This window comes from Equus asinus, chromosome 1 (genome assembly GCF_041296235.1).
Source record: "Equus asinus isolate D_3611 breed Donkey chromosome 1, EquAss-T2T_v2, whole genome shotgun sequence".
Lineage (NCBI taxonomy): Eukaryota > Metazoa > Chordata > Mammalia > Perissodactyla > Equidae > Equus > Equus asinus.
Window position 1 is genome coordinate 197016534 of NC_091790.1, and position 19012 is coordinate 197035545.

Sequence of the window (19012 nt, forward strand, 5' to 3'; positions counted from 1 at the left end):
TGGGAACTTAACCACTTAACCACTCGGCCCTGGGGCGGCCCCGTGACAATTATTCTTAAACAACCAGTCAGAGTCTCTGGAAATGGCCCTAAGGGCATAGAGCAAATGGGGAAACATTTATTCAAGAAAATCTACTAAGATTCAGTTTGAAGAACAACAGTCTGTGATACCTGAACCTGCATCAGCTTCCTGACTCCCCCTCCCCACCTCATGGAGAAGGAAACTCCACTGCAGACACATGCAGCCAAGACCATAGGGTTCCCCTCTCCCCCTAACTCCCCGTCAGAGGACCATCTCCCAGGAGGGGCAGGACATCAGCATTTCTCATCCCACCTGAAAAACCTCAGCATTTCTTCTCCTGCCCCAGAGCTAACTGCTACTGAGGCTAAGTGCTGGATGAGTGAAGCAGGAAGTGGGGGATCCCTTCTTCTGCCCAGCTGCCACTCATGGGACAGAGACTTTTCCTTGGGTACAGCAGTGCTGAAATCCTGCGGCCCTTGCTGCAGCTCTGATGTGTTGGTCTCACACCACAAGAGGAAACTCAATAAGTTCTGACGCTACTGTCCCTCCCACTACACTGAGAGCCCATTTCAAAAATGGAGATTTCAGGCAGAAGTATGCCATTGTCCCCACACCTACTCACATAATCATGACTCAGAGATTTTGCCTGGAGGTACAAGCAGGCCAGCCATCAAATAGTTAGTAATCTCTCTCAAAGAAGCTGACTCCATTTGCAAGAGTGTGGAGAAATTCAAGCCTAAGGGTGTTCTCAAAACAGTGGAGGTTGTGTGGAAAGGAGGTGGGAAGAGATGGTTACATCCATTGGAGAGACAGGCTAATCTGTAAACTGGCTAGTTTTCAGGAAAGAACTGGAGAAAGAAATAGCTGAGAAGGGGCCTCCAGGAGTCAGAAAGAATCTTGAACACTGACCTCTGATGGATCTCTTCAATGGAACCCAAATTTGGTTGGATTTTTGTCTGGAGCAATTTACACCCTAGAGCATTGTTGAAAACAAGAGACCAATCAGCCCACAAATAGTGATTTAACAGCTGAGTGTGGACAGGGAAATAGGCAAAGAGAGACTTGTCACAACCACCATCATCCCAGGGTGACTGTAGGCATACCCAAGGTGTCACCCCCTGAAAAGCAACATCTTCTGATGTAAACACCTAACACCTATGTGCTGATGAATGGGAGAATAGACTTCCCTAAAATAATCCAGCTGTTCACACAAAGAATCCATAACCAATCTATAAATCAAATTTGGGGTGAGTTTATTATGAGCCAAACCTGAGGACCATAAAGCCCAGAGAGTCCTTTTGATGAGGATTTTTAGGCTGCTTAATTTTAAAACGGCTTATGATGAGGATTTTTAGGCTGGTTAGTTTTAAAACTACAGATGAGATTCAGGCTCCAAGGAGTGGAATTTGTTTGTCCCTTTGTTGGGAAACATTTACATTTCTAAGAAAAATCTCTATCTGTGAAGATGCCTCCCTTCTGTGCCAGGAAGAAGGGGGATGGCCTTATCTCTAGAGGCTCCTGATCAATGTCAGAGGCAAGAACTTGAGTTGTTTACTGTCTGGCAACCTCATGTAACTGACCCCTCGCCCTCCCACAAATCCTCCTTTGTCTTTAGCTGAGGATAATATTCAAGTGGTGACTTCTGCCATTTACTCAATCCAGTTTGATTCTTATCTAAAAGTTGTGGGACCGCCAAATGGCTGGACCCTACGGGCACTGATACCCCTTTAACTTTTTTACATATTCTTTGTCTTGTAAAGAGATAACTCACATACCTGTGCCTTAAATTTAGCTCTACTCCTCAACTTGGGGCAGCAGAAACTCTGACTGCCCATGGGTCCTGTCCCCATGCTATTCTACTCTCTAAATAAAAGATCACTACTGCCAGATCTCAAGAGTCTAAGAAATCTTTCTTTCGACTCCTCGACTCACCGACCCCGCATCACTTTCACAAAGAAATGGAGCACTCCAAAGAAGTGGGGGTGTACAGAGTGGCTGTATACTGTCAAAGAACATGTATATCATATGATTATAACTTCCCTTTTATAATAGTCATGACATTGCTTTACAGGCACAGCGATTTGATCAACACAGCAGGTCTGTGGTCTCAGGATGGGTGGTCACAAGGTGAGCACAGTGGGTTAGCAATCAATCCTTAGTTTAGAGAGAGATGCTTATCCTTAAGGAAATAATGATGTGGGGGAAGTTACATCCTTATGTATAAGGGCACTGTTTTTGCCTTTGGGATATAGTAAATGATGTGGGGTTGGTGAGCCAAGGAGTCGAAAGAAAAATTTCTTGGACTCTCAAGGTCTGGCAGTAGTGCTCTTTTATTTAGAAAGTAGTGTGGAATAGCATGGGGACAGGACCCATGGGCAGTCAGAGCTGCTGCATGGGGACAGGACCCAAGGGCAAGAGGAGCTGCTGCTGCCAGCATGAGGACAGGACCCATGGGCAGTCAGGCTGCTGCGTGGGGACTGGGCCCACGGGCAGGAGGAGCCGCTGCTGCTGCCCCCGCTACTGCTGCAAACATGGGTGGAGAGTAAGGCTAAATTTAAGGCATAGGTATGTGAGCCATCTCTTTACAAGACAAAGGGAAGAACATGTAAAAAATTTAAAATGGTATCAGTGCAGGTGGGATCTGGCCATTGGGTGGTCCCACAACTTTTAGATAAGAATCAAATCGGATTAAGTAAAGGCCAGAAGCCACCACCCTAAATCAGTTACATGAGGTTGCCAGATAGTAACCAGCTTAAGTCCTTGCCTTCCCCATTAAGAGTTTCCAGAGATAAGGCCATTCTGCCTTCTTCCTGGCACAGAGAGGGAGGCATATTTACAGATGGAGGTTTCCCTTACAAATGTAAATGTTTCCCAACAAAGGGCAAGCAAACTCCAGTCCTCAGAGCCTGTTTCTCATCTGCAGTTTTAAAACTAACTAGCCTAAAATCCTCATCAGTAAATACTCAAAGCAGTTCTACAATGGGTGATCAATGGCCACTTCAGGCCCTTTTGAAAAAACAATTCAGCCGAATTAGTTTTACACCAAATGCGTTCCTCACATACTTGAATATATCCGGTTGCTTGTATTTATTTATCACAGCCAATCAATAAACAAGTAATCAAGCAAATAGCAACAAAAAGACCCAGATCAGATGTGAGAGAGGTACTATTAGTCGGAGTTTTTATCTAAAATGTTGAGTTTACAACAAAAACACTATGAGACATGTAAAGAAACAGGGAAGTACGACCCTTACTCTAGAAGAAAGCAGGCAACAGAAACCACCTGTGAGAGTGACCAGATGTTGGATTTAACAGACAAGGCTTCAAAGTAGCCATTGTAAATATGTTCAGTGAACTAAAAGAAACTATTATTAAAGGAGAAAAGGCTGTACCATTTGGACCATCACACTGCATTTCTTTAGAACAAAGATTGCATTTTACAGCCCATACCGCCCACAATGGGCAAAGACATATCACATCCAGTAGACATATTATGTTGCATATCGTTCTCTAAATAGTGATTTGTTAGAGAATTGGAGAGGGCCATTGAAACATTTGTAATCTAAAATGGGAAGAGAGAAAGGCAGGAAGGATTGGTTTACATGCCTCCGTGAGTGTACACTCACTCTCAAATGTGAGGAAGGCCAAGGAGTCCCCACTCAACAGCATCCTCCACTTTGCTGGGGGATTTGAGGAAAGGGAGTGAGGGAGGATCCTCGAATCATACACAGTTCTTCCTCACATTATCTCCACTTTCTGTTTTCCTACCTTATGCTGTTGTCCCTGGGTCAGGGCTGCAACTGTGGTTGCCAGAAGCAGGGATGATCACTCTACAAGAAACTGTAGCTGTACCTTTAGATGCCGGGAGCTGCCCACCAGTCAGCTAAGCCTCTACCCAAGGACAACGGTCTGGGAGAGAGATGAGGGAACACACGGCGGACCCTCAGAAGATGGCGGTCGGCCGCTGCTGATCCTACTCATGCTACTAATCTTAGCAATATTGCTCCTGCTGTTCTTTTTCTGTACATGGGATATCTTGGGGAAAATCTCTCCAAGCAGGGGAAAGAAGCTGACGTAACCTGGCCTTCTAGGGAGGGTTCAGGGAACAACAGCCTGAAGGGAAAAAAAGTTCTGACCCCCTCCTGGAAAGGTGGAAAAGGGAGCTTGGACAGCCCTCAAGGAGGAAGCCTTCTAGTAATCAGCCTCAAAAGAGAACATTCCCTCCTCAGGTCCTTCTAGGAGGTAGAGATTATCCTAGGCCTGTTAGGACAAGAGGTAAATGGTGGCACCCACCCAGGAGCAAAGGCATGCAAAAACTACCCCTTCCTAAGACAACTCATGATCCTGATAAAGTTGCAGAAAAATATCATAATATATTGACACAGAGGAACTGGGATTATGATGAGGATTGGGAACCCTACAAAATAGTTAATGATAAAAGAGAAACCCCAAGCACTGCGCCTGTGTGGCTTTCGATCAGATGGAGCTGGGGGCCTGTGTGTACTTGGTCCCCTTATACTTGGCAATATTTCTGCTTTCATTATTACAGGAATAAAAATAGAGGCTTAGAGCCATTTAACCCATGGGGAACTGAGTCTAGACGTTACACCCTGTTTTGCAATCAGTCTTAGACATCTAGATGCTTAGTAGACATATAGAAAAGGTCAATATCTATAATTAACAAAGGTTGCTTGCTTCTCATAGACAGACTGTGCTAATATTATAACAAGATATGCTTATGTACCCATTTTGTTTGCCAAAATTATGTACTGAGATAATTCCATGAAATCATAAACGCGTGACCTGGACCCTATATAAGTGCTTGAACGCTTTGAATAAATCAGACTTGGAAACCTCACTTCCAGTCTCACTGCCTCTCATTCTCTGACGCCATCCATCCCTCAGGAAACCTGGACTCTGCTGGAGCTGGACTCCGGCATTTAGACATTGATGCCAGAATTCCTGAAGTCTGCTGGGGTGCAGGTGTTTTCACTCCATCTGGCAAAACTGGGCTTGACAGTGAATGCAGCTGTATTGCCTTTGGTTGAGGAAGTCCACAAGTTCAGTACCTATGTAGTTAGACCTTATATGAATGGGAATGGACTAAGGGACCTTGCTAAACTGGTATTGCTGTAAGGAATCTGTCAAAGCACAGTGGCTGAATCTAATCTCCCCTGCAAAGGAGGAAAACTGGATTCAAATAGTGATAATTGGAGAAAAGGAGAATTCATAGCTGAGAGTATACAAATAGATAAGCAGAATACACATAAGGGAAATCCAGTGTTACCCTCGTGCCTCAAGAGAGCCTCACAGCTAGAGAATGATATTGTCTCTTAACACATTTATGCCTGATGCACAAAATGATGAAGTCATATGTTTGCCAAAACCAACCCCACTTTTGGAACCTGACAAGGTCAAATGGAAGCATGCAATCTCGAGTGGCATTGCACTGGGAAATATTTTGGTCATGTGATGTGATGATAAACTGGACCAAATGTAGCAGTAACCTTTGGCTCCTATTTTTCAGGTGGCTTCTACTACAAAGAATCTCATTTGGGAATAAATTTCTAGGAGCCACTCTCCACGTGGCCATCAGACCATGTGTTGTACAATTCTCACCAGACTGATCACTGTGTAAGTATCAACCTTGATGATTAAATGCTTAGAAAGGTCCCTGTTATAATAGATAAACTATATCAGCTACTTTCCTAGCATGCTGTACTGTGCTGTGCACAGGTACATCTCACTTTTATTTTTGTGGGTAAAAAGCTATTAAACAGAGGAGGAGACAATGGATTTCTTATAGGAATAAAGCGTAGACTGCACATGTTGAGTATGAATTCCCTGGAAAATAGCTCCACTCTCCCAGGAGGATGGTTCTAGGAGGCCTTGTGACATACTTAGAATAAATTACATTTAGGTGGGACTACAACTTATCTAACCCTAGTATGCGGGACACAATACTGTGAGATAACAAAACATATATCACTACTGTACTCACTCTGTTAGTTGGCGGTGACAACAAGCAGCATAATGGATTGTCCCACAAAACAAAAAGTGGCTTTAGGAGAGACAGGTGACTATCTAGGCATCATTGGACAAGCTGAATTCACTTTTAATAAGGAATGACAGTCAGTGGGAAAAGATTTGTTAACTAGATAGAGCAGATTAAAGTGAATTCACTTCCAGAAGGAAGGCAAAGGATAAGAGTCAGACTGGAAATATGATGAGACTTCTTTAAAAAGTGTCTGGCAGACCCAACAAATAATGCTTGACACTGCTGGGGCTCAGTCCAGACACAACAGCACATCTTGACTGCTTTGATACAGATGGAAACTAAAATAACCACGGGCAACGGTCCTCCATTCTAGCTGCTGGGCCCAAGGGGTGTATGCCTGGGGGTCTTATAGACAAGGGAACTTATTCAAGTTCTCTGGGGCACTTGCAATTTTCATTGATGCACCATGACTCTCCCCAAGAATAGACTAGAAGAAAATATAATCTCTAGTACAATTAGGAGGAACAAACTATTCTGAATAACACCATGTTCTCAATTTGGAGGAAGGGGGACAGAAATGGGCCCCACTGTATAACAACACACAATAGAAACTAGATTCAATACAAGCCTTTAAACTGAGATAGGGCAACAGGCTTTATTCCCAACTGACTTGGAAACCAGAAATAAGTGAAGTGAGGCTAACTGTAATGACACCTGTCCATAATAATAGTTTGGTGTATGGGCAAGAGTCATATCTGTTGGAAAGGCTTAGCATATACCTCTGCTATTCTTACTGATTTGTTCTTAATAAAACTGAATTATACTATGGCCATACTGTGATAAGGTGTTACACTGGCATTGTTGTTAAGATTCAACTACCTTGTGTAAGTAAGTTCTATGACCACACTGATACTGATGGTCAAATGTGTTGGAAGATGGTGTTTAAGCTTCCCCAGAATGTAACACCAATGGGAAATGACTGGCCTGAGAAGAACTTGATTTAACTGAATCATCAGCTCATTTCTATGATAAACAGTTCTACAAAAGATTATTATAAGGTACAAGTAACATAGATCAAAGAGAAGAAGTAACCAAATTAGTACAAAAATATGAAAATGTGTGTCATGTCTCTGTAGGATCTAGCTGTTTCTCAGGTCTATCCCTACCCTCCACTGGCTCCTCCAAATGGTAGGCATATTCATGCTATTACTGTATCTGTTACATTGAATAAACTACTTCTGTATCTGTTATATAAATGCTCTTCTAAATCTAGAAGATCAGAAAAACATGATCATACTGCTGTAGGAGAGCCAAGGCCAGGGCCCAGGTGGGTGGACTGTGCAAGAAACGGTTGCTCAGTTAAAGTCATATAAATTGGGTATTAAAAGAAACTTTAAAGTATCCTAATTCTTTCACTTAGAGTAAGACACAGAAAGGGAAATTGTTCCTTCTGAGTTAGGATTCAGAATTATTTTGATTATTTTAGGCAGGAGTTCTGGAGGTACATACAGCTGATAACAAAGATAGCAGTGACAGGATGGCATCTTTCTGAAGAATGTTATAGGATCTAAAACTGAAAACAATGCTCAGCAGTTAAGAAAAAAGACTCTGTGAGATAGGTGGAATTCTAAAGTTGCCTCCTAAGATCCCTGTCCCCTCACTACTTAATCAAGCACTAATCTGGGTACTTCTGTGAAGAGATTTGTCAAATCAATTGATCTTAAAATGTGGAGGTTATCTGGGGGGCCTAACCCAATCAGGTGAGCCTCCTGAAAGCAGGGATTTTTCTCTATCTAGTAGCAGAGGAGGAAGTCAGGGAGCTTTAAAGTGGGAAGGACTCGGCTTGCAGGAGCAAAATGGTGGGGTGAGCTGACCCGGGACTCTCTCCCCTCCAAACTACAACAAAGGATTGGAAAAACTGAATTTCAGCAAATAAACCTAATGCCAAGACATCAGAGACCTACATTACCAAACAGACAGAGGACGGAGACCTTGCAGCAGCCTTGGAGGAGCTGGAGCAGGTTAAGAGAGAACTTTGCTCCCTCCCCTAGCGACTGGAATCGCTTTCGGGGTTACGGGAAGGAGCAGGGGAGGGGCCACGTGACCAGGGGATTGTCCAGGACTCCTGCCGCCGGTACAGTGGAAATGCACTGACGGGGGAAAGCTTCTGTGTGCGGGGACCCCAAAAACCCAGGGCCCCGGGAGACCAGAGAACAGAACTGATCTGAATCCAGATCAGCGTGCAAGAGAAACCGCCCCTCCCCCCCCCCCAGCAAACCGTGCTGGGCCCCGCTATCTTGCCCAAAAGCAGAGAGCTCAGAACGTGCGGCTCTCGAACCCCCCTCTACTGGCGACAGACTGTAAGTGCAACCGAATTCTAGCCACCATGTGAAAAAACCTCTCCTCCACCATCCAGCAATTTATAAAAGCTCCAGACCAGAAGGAAAACAATAAAAACACAGAATTAAGTCCTGAGGACTTGGAAATAGGTAAACTAAGTGAAAACGAGTTCGCTATAATAAAAAGACTCAGTGAGGTAGAGAGAAAGATAGAGAAACAAGCCAACGAGTTCTGGAGTTACTTCACAAAAAAGATTGAAATTATAAAGAAGAATCAGGCAGAATTACTAGAAATGAAAAACACAATGGACCAGATAAAACAGAATACGGATTCTCTGGATGCCCGTGTAGACACCATAGAAGAGAAAATTAGCGTAATCGAAGATAGACAGGCTGAATGGCTCCAGACAGAGGAAGAAAGAGAAATAAGAATTTTAAAAAATGAGGAAAATCTCCAAGAGATAGCAGATTCAATGAGAAGAAAGAATTCAAGGATCATAGGAATTCCCGAGAACGTGGAAAAGGAAAATGGAGCAGAAAGTGTGCTTAATGAAATTATAGAAGAGAACTTCCCAAATCTAGGGATTGAGGGAGAAATGTGCATAGAGGAAGCTTTCAGATCTCCTAGATTTGTCAATGTAAAAAGACCTACTGAAAGGCATATAGCAGTACAAATGGCAAAAATGAAAGACAAAGACAGAATACTCAGGGCAGCAAGACAGAAGAAACTAACCTACAAAGGAACTCCTATGAGACTTTCAGCGGATTTCTCTACAGAAACCTTACAAGCTAGGAGAGAACGGAGTGACATATTCAAAACTTTAAAAGATAAAAATCTTCAGGCAAGAATACGCTATCCAGCAAGAATATCCTTCAGATATGAGGGAGAATTAAATCTTTTCCAGAGAAACAAAAGTTAAGGGAGTTTGTAACTAAAAGTCCTCCACTACAAGAAATCCTCAAGAAGGCACTCATACCTGAAAAAAGAAAAAAGGGAGAAAGGGGTCACAAACCACAGAGTAGGGAGACAGACAGATAGAACAAGAATAGGATAGCAAATATTCAACTATAGCATTAGGATAAAGGTAAGGAAACTACCAAAGCAAAGACGATCTTACCACTCTAACTACAAACTCATAACATGAGTTGGAATAATAAATGAAAATAATAATCTGGGAGGGGAAGAGCAAAGGGACTAAATCAGTCTAGGCCAAGTGAGTAAGAGATGACCAGAGAATAGACTATATTATACACGAGACTCTAAATACAAACTTCAGGGTAGAGACTAAACTAAAAAACAGAACAGAGCCAAAAAACATAAATAAGGAAAAATCTAAGAAACGCAGCATAAGAAACTGCAGTATTAAATGGGTAGGCTAAAGCACACAGGAAAAGAAACACAGGAAAACAAGATAATGAGCGACAGATTGACAGCATTAAGTCCACATGCATCAATAATCACTCTCAATGTAAACGGATTGAACTCTCCAATAAAAAGACACAGAGTGGCAAAATGGACTAAAGAACAAGATCCAACAATTTGTTGCCTCTAGGAAACACACCTCAGCCCCAAGGACAAACACAGACTCAGGGTGAAGGGGTGAAGGACAATACTTCAAGCTAATAGCAAGCAAAAGAAAGCAGGTGTTGCAATTCTTATATCAGACAAAGTGGATTTCAAAATAAGACATGTAACGAGAGACACAGAGGGACAATATATAATGATCAAAGAGATACTTCATCAAGAAGAAATAATGCTTATAAATATCTATGCACCCAACATAGGAGCACCAGGGCTCATAAGGCAACTATTAACAGACCTAAAGGAAGATGTTAAAAACAACACAGTAATAGTAGGGGACCTCAACACCCCACTCACATCAATGGACAGATCATCCAGACAGAAAATCAACAAGGAAATAGTGGAGCTAAATGAAAAACTAAAACAATTGGACTTAATAGACATATATAGATCACTTCATCCTAAAACAGCAGAATACACATTCTTCTCAAGTGCACATGGAACATTCTCGAGGATAGATCATATGTTGGGAAACAAGGCAAGCCTATACAAATTTATAAAAATTGAAATAATAACAAGCATCTTCTCCAATCATAATGCTGTAAGGCTAGAAATTAATTACAAGAAAAAGCTGAGAAAGGCACAAAGATGTGGAGACTAAACAATACACTACTGAACAAGCAATGGATCATTGAAGAAATTAAAGAAGAAATCAAAAAATACCTGGAAACAAATGAAAATGATAACATGCCATACCAACTCATATGGGATACAGCAAAAGTTGTATTAAGAGGAAAATTCATTGCAATACAGGCACATCTTAACAAAAAAGAAAAATCCCAAATAAGCAACCTTAAAGCACACCTAACTGAACTAGAGAAAAAAGAACAAATGAAGCCCAAAGTCAGCAGAAGGAGAGAAATAATAAAAATCAGAGCAGAAATAAATACTATTGAAATGAAAAAGGTGGTAGAAAGGATCAATGAAACAAAGAGCTGGTTCTTTGAGGAGATAAATAAAATTGACAAACCCCTAACCAGACTTACAAAGAAAAGAAGGGAGAAAGAGCAAATAAACAAAATCAGAAATGAAAGAGGAGAAATAACAGACTCTGCAGAAATACAATGGATTATAAGAGACTACTACGAAAAACTATATGCCAACAGAATGGATAACCTAGAGGAAATGGATAAATTCTTGGACTCCTACAATCTCCCAAATCTCACTCAAGAAGAAGCAGACAATTTGAACACACCAATCACAAGGAAACAGATTGAAAGAGCAATCAAAAACATCCCAAAGAATAAAACCCCGGGACCAGATGGCTTTCCTGGGGAATTCTACCAAACTTTCAGAGAGGATTTAGTACCTATCCTTTTCAAGCTATTCCAAAAAATTAGGGTGCATGGAACACTTCCTAACACATTCTATGAGGTCAACATCACGCTGATACCAAAGCCTGACAAGGACACCATGAAAAAAAAGAACTATAGGCCAATGTCACTGATGAACATAGATGCAAAAATTCTAAACAAAATTTTGTCAACCAGAATTCAGAAATTCATCAAAAGGATCATACATCATGATCAGGTTGGATTCATACCAGGGACACAGGGATGGTTCAACATCTGCAAATCAATCAACATGATACACCACATCAACAAACTGAGGAATAAAAACCACATGATCATCTCAATAGATGCAGAGAAAGCATTTGACAAGATCCAACAGCCATTTATGATAAAAACTCTGAACAAAATGGGCATAGAAGGGAACTACCTCAACATAATAAAGGCCATACATGACAAACCCACAGCCAACATCATACTTAATGGGCAAAAACTGGACCCCATCCCCCTGAAAACAGGAATGAGACAAGGATGCCCTCTATCACCACTCTTATTTAACATAGTACTGGAGGTCCTGGCCAGAGCAATCAGGCAAGAAAAAGGAATAAAAGGAATCCAAATAGGGAGGGAAGAAGTGAAACTATCGCTGTTTGCAGCCGACATGATCTTAGATATAGAAAACCCCAAAGAATCCATTGGAAAACTCTTAGAAGTAATCAACAACTACAGCAAATTTGCAGGGTATAAAATCAATTTGCATAAATCAGTAGCATTTCTAGATTCTAAGAGCGAACTAACAGAAAAAGAACTCAAGAACACAATACCATTCACAATCGCAACAAAAAGAATAAAATATCTCGGGGTAAATTTAACTAACGAAGTGAAGGACCTATATAATGAAAATTACAAGGCCTTTCTGAGAGAACTGGACGATGACACAAGGAGATGGAAAGACATTCCATGTACATGGATTGGAAGAATAAACATAGTTAAAATGTCCATTCTATCTAAAGCAATCTACAGATTCAACTCTATCCCAATCAGAATCCCAATGACATTCTTTACAGAATTAGAACAAAGAATCCTAAAATTCATATGGGGCAACAAAAGACCCCGAATTGCTAAAACAATCCTGAGAAAAAAGAACAAAACGGGAGGCATCACAATCCCTGACTTCAAAACATACTACAAAGCTACAGTAATCAAAACAGCATGGTACTGGTACAAAAACAGGTGCACAGATCAATGGAACAGAATTGAAAGCCCAGAAATAAACCCACATATCTATGGACAGCTTACCTTCGACAAAGGAGCTGAGGGTATACAATGGAGAAAAGAAAGTCTTTTCAACAAATGGTGCTGGGAAAACTGGAAAGCCACATGTAAAAGAATGAAAATTGACCATTCTTTTTCACCATTCACCAAAATAAACTCAAAATGGATCAAAGACCTAAAGGTGAGACGTGAAACCATAAGGCTTCTAGAAGAAAATCTAGGCAGTACACTCTTTAACATCAGTATTAAAAGGATCTTTTCAGACACCATGTCTTCTCAGAGAAGGGAAACAACAGAAAGGATAAACAAATGGGACTTCATCAGACTAAAGAGCTTCTTCAAGGCAAATGAAAACAGGATTGAAACAAAAAAACAACCCACTAACTGGGAAAAAATATTTTCAAGTCATATATCTGCAAAGGCTTAATATCCATAATATATAAAGGACTCTCACAACTCAACAACAAAAAATCAAACAACCTGATCAAAAAATGGGCTGGAGACATGAACAGACATTTCTCCAAAGAAGATATACGGATGGCCAATAGGCACATGAAAAGATGCTCATCATCGCTGATCATCAGGGAAATGCAAATCAAAACTATGCTAAGATATCACCTTACACCTGTTAGAATGACAAAAATATCTAAAACTAATAGTAACAAATGTTGGAGAGGTTGTGAAGAAAAGAGAACCCTCATATACTGCTGGTGGGAATGCAAATTGGTGCAGCCACTATGGAAAACAGTACGGAGATTCCTCAAAAAATTAAAAATAGAACTACCATATAATCCAGCCATTCCACTACTGGGTATCTATCCAAAGAGCTTGAAGTCAACAATTCCAAAAGTCCTATGCACCCCAATGTTCATTGCAGCATTATTTACAATAACCAAGACATGGAAGCAACCTAAATGCCCATCAACAGATGAATGGATAAAGAAGATGTGGTGTATATATACAATGGAATACTACTCAGCTGCAAAACAGAACAAAATCATTCCATTTGCAATAACATGGATGGACCTTGAGGGAATTATGTTAAGTGAAATAAGCCAGTTAGAGAAGGATAATCTCTGTATGACTCCACTCATATGAGGAATTTAAAAATGTGGACTAACAGAACAGATTAGTGGCTACCAGGGGAAAGGTGGGGTGAGGGGTGGGCACAAAGGGTGAAGTGGTGCACCTACAACAGGAATGACAAACATTAATGTGCAACTGAAATTTCACAAGATTGTAACCTATTATTAACTCAATTAAAAAAAGTGGGAAGGACTCAACACACCTGCTGATTTGAAGGTGGAGGGGCTGCGGGCAAGAACCTCAGAGGAGGATGCAGACCCACCCAAGACCTTGCTTTCAGCCTGTGAGACCTGTGCAGAGAAGCCAGCTGACCTGTTCCAGGACTTCTGACCAGGGAAACTATGAGGGAGTAGATGTGAGCTGTTTTAAGCTGATAGGTTTGCCGTAATTTGTTGCAGCAGCAACAGAAAACGAAAACACATTTAGTTCAGACAAAATTTGTGTTTCCAGCTCCGGCCCTTGCTACATTGCTAATCCATGATTTATGCAATGGTGCTCTGACTTTGGTCTCAAGACTCCTTTGAAACCTTAAAAATTACTGAGGACACAAGCACATTTTGCTTATGTGGTTGTATTTGTTGACATGTGTCACGTTAGAAATTAAAAGTGAGAATTTATTATGTAGTTTTAGTTCATTTAGAATTATTTCAATTACATGTTAATATAAATAACGTATTTTTATGAAAAATAAATATCTTATATAAAGCAATAAATAGTGAAAAGAGTAGTTACGGTTTACCTTTTTGAAAATATTTAAATGTTTGGCTTAACCAAAGACAACTGGATCTTATATCTTCTTCCGCATTCTATGTGTAGCAGCATCACATGTCATGTTGCCTCTGGAAAGCTCCACTGTGCACTCAGGAAAGAGTAAGGGCGAAAAAGGCAAAAAGTCTCTAAATATTATTGTGAAAAGAGTTTAGATCTCATGGACCCTTTGAAATGATCTCGGAAATTCCCAGTGGTCCCTTGGCCCTACTTAGAGAATGGATAACTTAGTTGATTTAAACTTCAGTCTCCACATCTGTAAAATGGAGACAATGATCAGCTTAAACTCTATAGTCAATAGATAGCATGTAGCACATTTTCTGAAACACAGGAAGGGCTCAATAATTGTCACTTATGGATATCATCATCCTTCCTCATTTGTGTCTATCAAGGCCTACTGCAGACAGATGCTTCTTGGCTTGGGGGATCTGTTCCCTCTCAGGGTTGCCATAACAGTCTCCATAGGAACCCACCTCTCAACCATCTAAAAGTCCCAGCTTCTCATGTACCTTCATGGGGACTGTAGAAGCATGAATTCATAAAACTGTAATAATTTAAAGAGTTTGGATACTGTAATTTGTGATATGTCTCTAGTTTATAATATTTGAGATATTTGAAAGTTTGTGTGGAACCGCGTGGAGCCAATATCTGCCCTAGAGTTTTTCCTCCAAGGACAATCAGACACAATCTCATCTCTCCTCCTGAGAGGAAATGCAGCCGTCTTTCTCCCCTTAGGGAGAAGATAAATAGGTATGGTATCTTATGATCTTTCTGGGAATTTGAATTCTCAATAGAAACTCAAGTGTGTTTTTAATTCATCTGATTCTAAAATAAAACCTCTGCTCCTGGAGTTCTTGGAAGAACCTTCAGCAAGTCCTCCAACTGTATCTGGGATTTAATCCTGAAAGCTGCTGAGGGAGCAGGATGCTACACTTATGTTAGAGGTACATTTCTCTCCCCAGTGTGTTTGTTCTAGCTCAAAGTAGATTCTTATGAGAACATCCATTGCTAGCATCTCCTGATGCAGAAGAGATTCGTTTATGCTGGGAGGTGGTTACCAGTATGGGTGGCTGATATAGGTCAGGACAGCAGCAGAAATTACCATGGCTATGAGAACAAGAATGACATTCCTGGGTGATCTTCCCTCCTGACTCACTGTGCCCTGAAGGTAGATTTAATAGGCACCTAGACGTCTCCCCGCCCCCCACCTTAGGGACCTTCTGTCCACTGTGCTGTGGGCAGGTTCTTGAACTCCCTCAACATCTCTCACCATCACCTGCCAATGTCATTGGGTGTTGTGGTCAGAGCTAGCACAACTGCCTCAGTGAGAAGACTCAGAGAATGAGAGGCTTTATATCCTGGCATCATCTCTGAATCAGGCTCTGAAGTAGCCAAATTAATGAAAGACCTTATATATTACCTAGCCTAAATGAAGATATTGATGTCCAGGGAAACCTCTCTCCATGAAGGAGAAAATTGTAGTAACTATTACAGTAAATCTTTTCTTTGCTGAAACAGTGTAAAATATAAGTTTGCTACAAAGTTATTTCTTTGTGGAGGCATCCCAGGTTATCACCCTATGGTGATGATTATCTGACTTGAAATCACAATATTTTATATAATATCTTTCTCATCACAAAATAGGGTGGAATGAGTGCCAACACTCCTGACAGGAGTTGGGAAAATAGAATAAAGCTCCATAGATCAAGAAACATCCTGGGTTATAGGATGGCCCAGGAAGAGAATTGCTCATATTGACCATGCAAACCTTTCATTATCTGAGCTGCTATTGATTTATTCACTCTATTGGGAAGGTGATGTTTTAGGCATTGATGCTGTGATAGTCTTTATTCTAGTACTGTATCTGCTTAAGAGTTTTAATCTATCTTCAGTTTTATTTTTTTATCTTGCTTATTTTTAATAGCAAAATAGTAATAATGGTAAGAAAGATAAAAATTAAAACATTTATTAATTCAGATATAAAAATAACTAGAATAAAAAGTTAATAAGCAAATGTTCCTACTGGATATTAATAGATTGAGTTACCTTCAACAATATTATTATCCATTATGTTCAGAGGTTAAATGTTTTCCAGGGATTGCTTATTGTGTCCGACTGGTCTAAGTATAATTGTGCAACACTAATGTTACTCTCTCCCACTACATAATATAGGACCATTCTTTAATAGCAAAAATCAATGTCTCAAACTTGAAGAATATTTATATAGAATCCTCCCAAATGAAAGAACCTATGATTTTTATCTTTCATTTTCCAGTGATCAAATTCTAACTGTGGACTTCTCTAATAAAGTAGAAACCATGTCTTGGTCAATAGAAACTGGCAAATAGAAGACACTTAGCACATACATTTTTTGAACTAAAAATCACAATCATCCATTTAACAAACATTTCCTGAGTGCCTGTTTCAACTAGAACTGTACTAATTATTATGAGGTATAAAGACATATACCTCAGCTCAGGACATATTACCCACCACAAGGCATTGTTTGGTGAAAGGGCATCTCAGTTCAAGTAAATGACATTTGGTACAAACCCCTTTTAATCTTCAATTTTGTCTTTAAGATTATCCAGATCTACACAGTGAGGATATGACTCTCTAAGCTGTAATTATTGACCAAGTCTATACACTTACTGGGTGCCCAAAGAGCCTCCTCATATGAATCCACTCTAATTCCCAAGAGTAGAAAAGACCCTCTTTACAGGCTGTCTGACAACTAGCCTCTTAATGGACCAAGAGAAGCTCAAGTAGGCTGCCACCTTTGATTTATAGGAACTGGCTGTAAACTGCAATAAAATGGTTCAGATGAGGAGGGCCGTGACTCCAGTGCAACACCCCTTCAGGATTACACAATGAGGGCAGTGATAACACAGTTTGCAACTACACTAGTATTTCTGAATGACCCATATGCATTTTCCAACTACACTAGCCTGAGAATTTACATTTACCTAAGCCTCATATGCTCTAGAGGAATATACAATAATTCTCAGCATTTTAAAATTACTGAATTCATCCTATACTCACAAGCATTAAAAAAAGTGTGAACTAAAATTATACCTATCATCTTAAGACATTTAATTCATAACTATCTGGGGATGAATTGTCTGCTCTGTTGACCTTACTGTCAATAATGTAAGCCAAGTGTGATAAAATGCCTTTATATTTATGTAACATTTTAAAGTGATGTTGGTATTGATTATATTAAAATATTTTTTGACTTTTAATTCCTGTATAGATAAGAACCTTCCCCTTTTGAATATCGAAGAGTCAAATAATTACAGATGTCACTCACTGAGGAAACAGGAGTTCTTCTCGAGCCAGAAACTGGAATTGAGAAGAAAACACTAGGTTAGAAACTACATGAGAAATCTGCATCTCTTGTTCTTAATAAGAGAGGCAGGAAGATGTCTAGAGAGGACTCCTGAGTAGTGGTGTCAGGTGGTTTCTTTCACATGGAAACATATGGAACCTGGGGAGTAAGAAACACAAACAAATATCACATTAAATTGTGTCAGCTCCTTGAATTAGAGGACAGATAGCTCAGGGAGCAGGTGAAATAGACAATAAAAAATAAGAGAACTTCAAGGGGCCGGCCCCGTGGCCAAGTGGTTAAGTTCCCACACTCCGCTTCGGCGGCCCAGGGTTTCGTGGGTTCAGATCCTGGGCACAGACATGGCACCGCTCTTTAGGCCACGCTGAGGCAGGTTCCCACATGCCACAACTAGAAGGACTCATAACTAAAATATACAAATATGTACTGGGGGGATTTGGGGAGAAAAAGCAGGGAAAACAATTGGCAACAGTTGTTGGCTTAGGTGCCAATCTTTAAAAAAAAAACGGGGGCTGGCCCAGTGGTGCAGCCATTAAGTTCACACGTTCTGCTTTGGAGGCCCAGGGTTCAGATCCTGGATGCCGACATGGCACCACTTGTCAAGCCATGCTGTGGTAGGCGTCCCACATGTAAAGTAGAGGAAGATAGGCATGGATGTTAGCTCAGGGCCAGTCTTCCTCAGCAAAAAGGGGAGGATTGGCAGCAGTTAGCTCAGGGCTAATCTTCCTCAAAAAAAAAGGAGAATTTCAGTGATTAACCAAGTAGCCATACACATTATAAGTCAACTTGAACTTAAGCTTGGTGGGCTATTAATTTCCATTTAATATTTTCCTTCCTCCTCAGTATCTAATAGCAAGCTGAGATAAGAATGAACCAAAGGAGCCTCATGTTAAGCAGACTTCCACCAAAGCATTAAAAGAGACTCAATGCCCCTTTGGGAGCCAGCATGAGAGGAGTATCCCTGTAAGTGGGACAACCACAAAGGAAAGGTGAACTTGGGATTGTAGAGTCGTGACTGTTAAGTTACGCATCCCTTCCCAATGAGTGGTGCTTACAGAAATAAGTCTTCCTACATCTGGGTTTTTTGCTTGTGTGATTTTTAGATGACTAGAAACAGATAGATACCTACACATAGAGACGTGAATTGTGTGATTGATTTGACTGAGCAGTTTCAAGTCTCAAAATTTATTATAAAGCTTCATGAAAAAAACATAAATTCATATGTATAAAATTTAATCACTGAAGCCTAATATTGTAGAAACCTAATGAGGAGATAATATGTTAAATTAAAATATTTATATTGAA